The following is a 9359-nucleotide window of genomic DNA, read 5'->3' on the forward strand; positions in this document are numbered from 1 at the left end:
GGTTTTTTGGAGTCAGAGTTTTCCTTCTCTGGAAAACTTGAATAACATCATTTAAAAATATTATAAAAGTATATTTTTAGGTAGCCAGCAAATAGTATGGCAGTTCACAGGCTATCAAGATCCCCAGCTCCTTTTCTTTTGTACCATTACTGCTTAGCATGTTTTTTTCAGTTCCCAGCATAAACTCCTTAGTGCAAGCCATCATGCAAGCTCTCATGCCCAAATTCAAAAGGAGGAAAGGAAAGGGAGAAAGACTGTATTATCAGCTGAGTTAGAATCCTAGAAAGCTTTTCTGCAAACCTTATCAAACTATTTCTATTAATATTGCATTAGTCACCCCTCTTGTAAGGTATGCTGGGAAATGTGTAGGTTTTTGTTTTTTCTTTTCTTTCTTTTTGTGCTAGACTCAATGACTCTAATACCGAAGTTCTGTGTAAGGAAGAGGGGTGAGCAGTTATTTTTATGAAACTAGGCACCATCAACAAAGGTTTGCTACAGTGATTCACCTTTAACATAGTGATATGTGTTTAAACTTCTTCACAGCGAAGGAAACTGTGAACAGAACAAAAAGGCAACCAACTGAATAGAAGATATTTTCAAACAACAGCTCCAACAAGGAGTTGATACTCAGATATATAAAGAACTCACGCAATTCAACAGCAGACAAACAAACAATCCAATTAAAAATGGACAGAGGACCTGAACAAACACTTCTCCCAAGACACAGGAATGGTCAACAGACATATGAGAAAATGGTCCAATTCACTATTAGGGAAATGAAAGTCAAAACTACAGTGAGGGGAAGATGGCGCCCAGGGAGTAATTTGCTTCAGATTTCTCCAGTGGTTGCTGAGGCCCACAGGCAGGCTGGGATAGGGGTGTGGGGGGGTTCTGCCCCCAAGCTGCCCTTCCTCTTCTCCCTGCTGTCAGAGCCCCCTTCTTCCATTCCTCTTGCCACTTCTGGGGTTGGCGGGCAGACCTGGCTCCCGGGACACCGTGTTCTCAGAGGAGGAGAGCCAGGATCTGCAACTGAAAATCGTCATGCTGAGAGATGGCATCTCTGGGAAGACGTTCTTAGCTATGTGTTTTGCTCTAGAAACTTTTGGGAAATGGTACAAACAAACTATAGGGCTGGACTTCTTTTTGAAAAACATAACATTGCCAGGAAACTTGAATGTTAACTCTTCAGGTTTGGGATGTAGGAGGGCAGACAAATAGGAGGCAAATGTTGCATAAACATATCTGTGGAGCACAGGAAATCCTCTTGGTATAGGATATAACTACCAAAGCTTGGAGAATTTGGAAGACTGGTATACTGTGGTGAAGGAACTGAGAGAAGAGTCAGAAACTAAGCCAATGCTTGCCTTGGTGACAGGAAAATTGATCTGGAGCATATGCAAACCATAAATCTGAAAACATGGTTTTGCCAGGGTAATGGTTTTTAATAGCTGCTTATCTCAGCAAAGACAGGAGACTCTGTCTTGCTGTGTTTTCAGAAAGTTGCTGCTGAATTCCTTGGGATAAAGTTAAACAAAGCAGAAATAGAAGGGTCACAGAGGGTGGTGAAGGCAGATATTGTAAACGACAACCAAGAACATGTCAAGAACTGTTAATCCTCCGGAAGCTCTGTATGTGCAGTGCGGTGAGGGCATTTCCTTTCATATTGATAATTCTTGCCACCCTTCACTTCTGTGGGGGCCAGAGGACCTCAAGGAACTTGGTTTATCATGGACGATCTCTGTAGTTCAGTTAACACTTTCCTCCCAACTTGCTTCATCATTAAGTGTTGCTTCAGCCACAGGCAACTCCTTGGACTGGAAATAATTCAAATTCAGGACCACACATTTTGAATTAAAAAACAGAAAGCCCATCATCTGGAATTAGAATGCTTCAATGGAAAGGAATAATGTTGGTTCTCTTTCTGTCCTCACTTTTTTCCCCCAGATGTCAATATTTTAAACAAATAGGGAAACTATCCAAGTCTTAATCTTAAACCAGGATTTTGCCACAGCAGTTCAATTCTCTTATCTGAACTCATACATGGCAAAGTTTGCTTCAGAGTGCAAACATTTAGTCAAGTAATATATTTTATCTAAAGCTACTTAAGAAGGAAATCTTTTGCTATTGCTTGTAAGTGAAAATGTATAAAACTGTATCTAATTGAAAATGCTTGAAATAAAGCTGTAATAGAAATATATACATTTTTAAATTTTTTTTAAAAAGGACTTAGGTTTTTGATATTGTAGCTATAGCTCACAAAATGATGAGTATTTTATATTGTATTTTACTAATGATATCATGGTCACTGTGTGTTGTGGAATACTCAAGTTAGATGGATTTTTGAATTTTGATACATGTCCGGCTGATGTTCCGTGCAGGCTTGCTCCTGTAATCTGCATTTGGGTACTCCCAGAGTGATTCATGCCTATTGTTGGATCATGTGGATCAGATTTGTATCTGACGCTAACATGTTTTTCTCCTGAAAAAAAAAAAAAAAAGGCCGCCCTACAATAAGATACCACTTCACCTCTGTTAGAATGGCCATTATCAATAAGACAAGTAATAACAAACGTTGGAGACATTGTGGAGAAAAAGGAATCCTCATTCACTGCTGGTGGGAATGTAAATTGGTACAGTCACTATGGAAAACAGTATGGAGGCTCCTCAAAAATTAAGAATAGAGCTAACATATAACCCAGCAGCCTCTTTTGTGGGTATCTGCCCCCAAAATTAAAAAGAAAACATTTGTTCACAAGGATACATGCACCCACCCTCGTGTTCATTGCGGCATTATTCACAGTGGTCAGGACATGGAAACAGTCAAAGTATCCTTTGATAGGTGACTGGATAAAAAGCATGTGGTACATATATACCATGGAATACTACTCAGCCCTAAGAGAAGATGAAATGCTGCCTTTGTGACAACACGGTTGGAGCTTGAGAACATCATGCTAAGTGAAGTAGGTCAGACAGAAAAAGTTAAGAACCATATGATTTCCCTCATATGTGGGATATAAAACTGAAAGCAACAAATAAACAAGCAAGAAAGACAAACAAAAACTCATAGATGCAGACAACAGTAAGGTGGTTACCAGAGGGAGGGGGGTTGGGAGGTAGTAAAGGGTAAAGGGGGCCAAATATGTGCTCACCCCAATACATTGAATAAAAAGAAAAGTGTTTAAAACCAAAACAACAAAAAGTATATTATTTAAATTAAGAGGTGACAGATACATTAAAATACTTATTTAACACTATTGAGATAAAAAGGGATGAGAGAATGGTTATGCTGTAAATTAACATACTTTTAAATGACAAGTCAACAAGCAAACTATTGATAATAGTAGAATTTGAGAGTTGACCTTAAGTCAATTAAATGGTTAAAGCAGAAAATTCAAGGCATAAGAGCATAAGAAAATTATTCTGTGGTAGGAAAGAAACCAAAAGAAGAATTGTAAGAGGGAGCATAGCTAACTGGAGAGGAAGCCTATGTTTGGGGAAACGTGTGGTAGAGACCTGCTGCTTTCTTCCTAAAACCTATTTTATAGGTGATCTAGTGAACTGGGTTTTCTTTCCATGTTCAGATATTACTTTGCTAAAACTCATTCTGTAAATCTACAATATCTTGCCTTGAAGCAGAGGTGCTTTGCACTTCTCCGACATTCATTCAAGGTACTATTTTAGAACTACTAAGGGAAGACAAACATCATTAAGTATTCGCTTCTGTCCTTAAAAAGACTAAAATTTATTATGAAAGCTAAGTCATGCATATGAATAAACATAATACAACACAGAAATGGAAAAGTATTAAAAATTTTGAAACATGAATTTAGGAGAGGAAGAAATCTTTTATTATGGAATATATTATAAAAAGCAGATGGATTTACTTTCCTTAATTAACAATTATGCAACATCTGTTTTCTTTGTTTTTACATACTTCCAGAGGTTACATTCAGAAACTTGGGCAATGATTTTACAACTTGGAGAAACAAATTAGAATAAAAGTTTGGGAAGCAATAGAAACAAACCTGCCCAGAGACAAGATATTTGGCTGTCAAGAACCCACCTACAAAGAAAGAAAAGCCGGAGCCCCACGAGACCTTTAGTGTAAGCTGTAATTCTTGTAATTCTATAAGAATGCCAAGGCAAGCAAGCTTGGCTGACATCAAAGTTCCATCCACAGAAGCATCGATATATTCCAATGTTATAAAATAACCCATGTTCATAGTAACAACAACAACAAAAAGACTTCTGTAGTAAGCTTTGTTTACTAAAACCAGAAATAAGTTTTTTTTCTCTTTAAAACTCTTGTTTACTTCTGTTAAAAGATAAACGGAAGCATATTCATTTTAAGAGTTTATTTGAGCAAAAATCAATTCCGGTCAGGCCACACCAACTGGGAACTGGCTAGGAATGCTCCACAGACAGGCTCTCTGGGAGATAATTTTCTGAAGAAAAGGCAGAAGCAAATCAAGGAAATTATTGCCTACAGCCTTAAAAGCTGGATGGCTGCTGTGATTGGTTGTCCTTGGGTTTCGATGTCATAACCTCCAGGTGCTTTGGTTCGCCTCTGCAAGGTGCCAGGGCATTTGAGCTTGCTCCTCCTGGTGGCCTCCTGTTTAATTAACACCTTTTAATGTGTTAAAATGATTTCTTTTATTTATAAATAAGACTGAATAAAACATATACTAATGAAATGGAGCACTATTTTCAAAGATACCAGCTGGCAAATGGGAGTGGCTTGTAATAGTTTTTTCTCACCGCTTTAGGCCACTTAGGGCTTTGTTTTATTTCATAATCAGAGATTATTTGAATATGATGAGTCTTTCAATTGTCATCGTTAAGTCTCAAGCTGTTTGGAGTACCTTCGCCTAGATCTACCAACAAAAGTGAGTGAAATCTTTTCTTTTCTTGTATTGTTTGTCCTTCGAAGTAAATTGGATAAACTTGCATCATGTAACTATATCACCTTCAGGTTTAACTCAATAGAGGATATGGCTTTTGAAAAGCTAGTTTTTGACTGCAATGATGTTTCTTTAAAAAAAAAATGTGGCGATCGATCCAACAGTTACTTGGTGTGCTGTGAAAGGCCAAGAAGTGAGGGTTTTGGTATGCAAAGATTTGATTGTGATCTTGTATGGTACCATACCTCTACGTATGTTACAGTTGTAAAATAAAATGGGTATAGGGAGAAAACTGAGAAATACTATCTGTATTTGGATTTTTGACCTTAAAGAGAAGAGCTCTTTGCTCTTTTTTTTTTTTTTTAATTTATTTATTTTTTAATTTTTTTATTTTGGTTTTTCAATTACAGTTGTCCCCTTTTCCCCCAATTTCTCTCCCCCACCCAACCCACCCCCTCTCCGACAATCATATCCCTCCCCGTTGTCCATGTCCATGAGTCTTTCGTACAGGCTCTTTAATTAAACCCTTCCCTTGAGCTCTTTGCTCTTGATGGAGGAAGTCAGAGAACACCCCACTCATGAGCAGCTGGTCAGAGAGAGGTCGTCCCCCCTGCAGGATTCTAGGTGAAAGTTGGATGTGAATCTATTCTCTTTTGTTTTGTTTTTTTCAAGGTATTTTTCTCAAATTGGAATAAGCCTGGGGTATGATCCAATAAATAGGCTCCTAGTTTATTAATTGCAGCTGTTAGGTTCTCCCCCAACTTAGGAATCTCACTTTCCTGAGTTATTTTTGGGTTATTCTCAGTTATCTGTTATACTCTCTGGGTTCCTAAATAGGTGAAATATTTTTTGGCCACCCTATTGGCTTTTAATTTATACATAATATGTAGTTAATACTATTTCTTAACATTAACTCAAATAATTTACAGAGAATACTTCAGAAATATATATAATGTTTATATAAAATATTTTATTTTATCTTTTCATGCAGATATGCTAAAATTACATAGAGTTTTGAATAGAATAGAGTAGGGAAGAGGGACGGTCAAGGGCTTAGCAATTTTCCCAAGGCCAGTTCTAACAAAGTGAATTATTTAATGTGCTGAATATTGTGTTCCTTGGAATTAATTAGTTTGGATAGGTTTATTTGTTTGTGTGAATGGGCAGAATTTCTAGTAGTTTACCTAATTAAGGGCTGTAGAATTTGGGACAGTTTTTCAGTTTACATCATCCTGTAGATAAAAATAAAAAGGTTTTTTCCTCTTTTCTCTTGGTTTGAGATACATTGTTTTGGTTTTTCTTATAAAGGGATCCTTTAGGTGGAATTTTTTCCCCTTAGGAAACATAGTAAGCTTTTGCCAGAACTTTTGGAGCCAGTAGAATAAAATATTACAAGATGTGATCAAAACTGTTTGATAAAAGCGAGGTAGTCTTTTAAACTGATATTTTTGGCATTACAGTGACTTACATTGAGGTTATGAAACTCAGCAACCAGTAGCCTATATCAGCAACCTGTAAGGGATGTAAAACTGGAAAGATAATAAAATACACAAAGTCTAAGTCATCTTTGGAAAACATAATTAGAGTTTTAAAACAGATAGTCTGGAATGGTATTTTATTAATGATTAATATAAATTATAAATATATCATAAATATATGTATACACATAATATACACACACACACCACTTCCCCCCTCATGAAAACATACTATATTTAGTAACATTAACTTCTACAAGGGCAGAGTAGTACAAGTAGTATCATACATATTTTATTAATTGGCTGGTGAATTTTTAAAAGATATTATGAAAAATTCTTATTCATATTTGCAAACGGCTACCCTGAAGTAGCTTTACTCAGGAGTGAGGATGAAAAAGAGATTCAGAGGCCTGTTTCACAGATGTCTGAAGGGTTAGTGAAGGTCTTTGTAGGGCAGGTACTGCTCACCCGAAAACCCAATACTAGTAGCTAAAAATTAGTAAATGCAGGGAGAATGTATTGGATCTGCAGCTTATGGTATTTAATCAGAAACTAAGGCCAGAAATACTAAGGTAGCATTCAATTTGATAGAAAAACATAAGACAATTATCTTTGGCCAAGTTTCTCTGATTTCAGTGTCTTGTTACATTAATTCTTAATTGTTCTTATACTGACTCTTGATACAGTGAACACATCTGAGTGTAATTCTGTTTGGAAGTAAGTAAAAATTAAAATTTCCAAACAGAACTAATGTTTAATCTTTCCTCTTTTCTATTTGATGTGAGCCTTAATAATCAGTCTCTGCTCTGTGTGTGGCTATGTGCGTGTGTTTGGTTTGGGTTTCCCAGGTTTATTTATTCAGGTTCTTAATGCTGTGGTATATAAAATTGGGTATTGGTAGGGTGGTAAACCTCCCGAAGTAAGTTCTGGCAGTTGGGAATAATCATCATACAATTAAATGCATTATTGTTGGTATTTTGAGGTAAAGAGGAAGGGCTACAAAAACATATAAACCATTCTGCTGCCTACATAGTTTGTGGCTATATATATATATATATATATATATATCTATATATGAAAATATCACTATTAGATAGTATCACTATTTATACTGATGACAAAGACACATAACAAAAAGATGTAAGAATTCAGAAGAAAGAGAAATCACATGCAGTAAACATCGTTAGGAAAGACTTATAGCACATTTTATTTGATTTGGGCCTTTTAGAATTATTGGTACAGAGGGTGGACTGAGGAAAGGTGAAAGTATATATGGATTTTTTAGGAAACAATGCAATAAAATGTTTTCCAGAATAAAAATTCATCAAAGGTATGGAGAAGGTTATAAAGCTTAAAAAGCAGTTAAGTCCCTGTGGTACAACTCTGTGTGTTTCAAGTTTATACTTAATGTACTGTTCTTTACAAAAGGAAGCCATTGAAAGAAATATTACTCAGCCATATCATACATAATACTTTAAAAATAACTAGATATTACTTTGTACCAGGAACAGTAAAATGATTCCATAAATTTTATAACAGGTAGAATGTTATCCCTTTTACTCTGTCATCTAATCCTTCTATATTTTATATGATAACACAGTTAATACACAATATTCGGTACAGTATTCCCTCACTTGTTGCGGGTATTATGTTCTAGACTCCCCCGCGATAGGTGAATGTCCACGAAGTGGGAACCTTACATTTATTTTAGTATTTATATATATTTTAAGGCTTTATAAACCCGTCCCACACACTTATAAACTGTTCCCAGTCCCTTATTAACCTTTTCCACACTTTTATAAACACTACTTATGTTCTTAAACATATTCTACACTCTTAAACCTACGTAACTTTAACAACATACATATACAGTACCACAAAATCCCACAATATAGCAAAAAATCCGCAATAAATAATTAAATATAATATTTTTAAAAATCCCACAATACAGTGAGGCCGTGATAAGTGAACTACAATATAGAGAGGGACTACTGTATTTAGTTTTCTCTTTTTAACTTAGTCAAACATGACTGCTTCTGATGAGAAATGCTGAGGTATTCATTCCCACCTGTTGGAAAATCTAGATGTCAGTCTTTTAAGAGTATTTTTACCTGCAGGTAACTGAATGCTCTCTCTGTCCCTTTCTCTTCATATTGCTTTCTTATAAAAACACCAGTCATTGGAGTTAGGGCCCACCCTAATCTGCTATGACTTATCTTTATTCATTACACCACAAATACCCAATTTCAAAATAAGGCCACATCCTTAGGTTCTGAGTGGACATGAAACTTTGGAGAACACTACTTAACGCAGTACAATGCCTCCGTGTGATTTTTGCTAGCTTTGCTTAATCCCTGAAATCGGATCACAGGACCCTATTCTGGAATAGGAGTCCCATCTTGTAGCCTCAGTCACCGGACACTTTTTCATGTACAAGTAATCACTTCGACATAACTCATCCAAGAGATTTCACCTATTTGTAACCCTCTTTATCAGGAATGCAGGATATTTTGTCTATATTTGTATGTGTCGTGGATAATAAAATGCTGTTTGAGCAAGGACATACCACTGCTCTGGTCTTAACTAGCATAGTTTTCCATCTGGCACCTTGGTCTGATATCTGCACACACATCTGGACACATTTCCCCACACTCTCTCTCAGCTGGAAGATGAGAGTCACAGGTTTTCTCCTCCCTATGCAAGATCCCTTCCATCTCAACCCAATGAGCTCCAATGGCTAAGTCTTCAAAGAAAGTGATACCCTGACAATTCTGTCAGAGAAATGCTATGGACTAGTGGCCTGCACTAGCTGTCAATATGTAAAACAGGAGATAAAGTAAGTCTATAGGGATTGGTGGTGGGAAAAGGAGAAAAAAAGCAAGAACAAGTGTAGTAGCATAAACAATAAAAAAAGCACAAAATTTTTGTTCTTCTAGAGAAATCTTGGCATTTCTTTTGTTTATTATTTTTTTCATTTGGA

General features: G+C 36.2%; 1 pseudogene; it reads left to right on the plus strand.

Moving 5' to 3' along the window:
- Positions 1-805: 805 nt before the first annotated feature.
- LOC149999367 (ras-related protein Rab-28 pseudogene) lies at positions 806-1646 on the plus strand (annotated as a pseudogene).
- Positions 1647-9359: the final 7713 nt, after the last annotated feature.

Source organism: Furipterus horrens, unplaced genomic scaffold (assembly GCF_987537825.1).
Source record: "Furipterus horrens unplaced genomic scaffold, mFurHor1.1.pri manual_scaffold_10, whole genome shotgun sequence".
Taxonomy (NCBI): Eukaryota; Metazoa; Chordata; class Mammalia; order Chiroptera; family Furipteridae; genus Furipterus; species Furipterus horrens.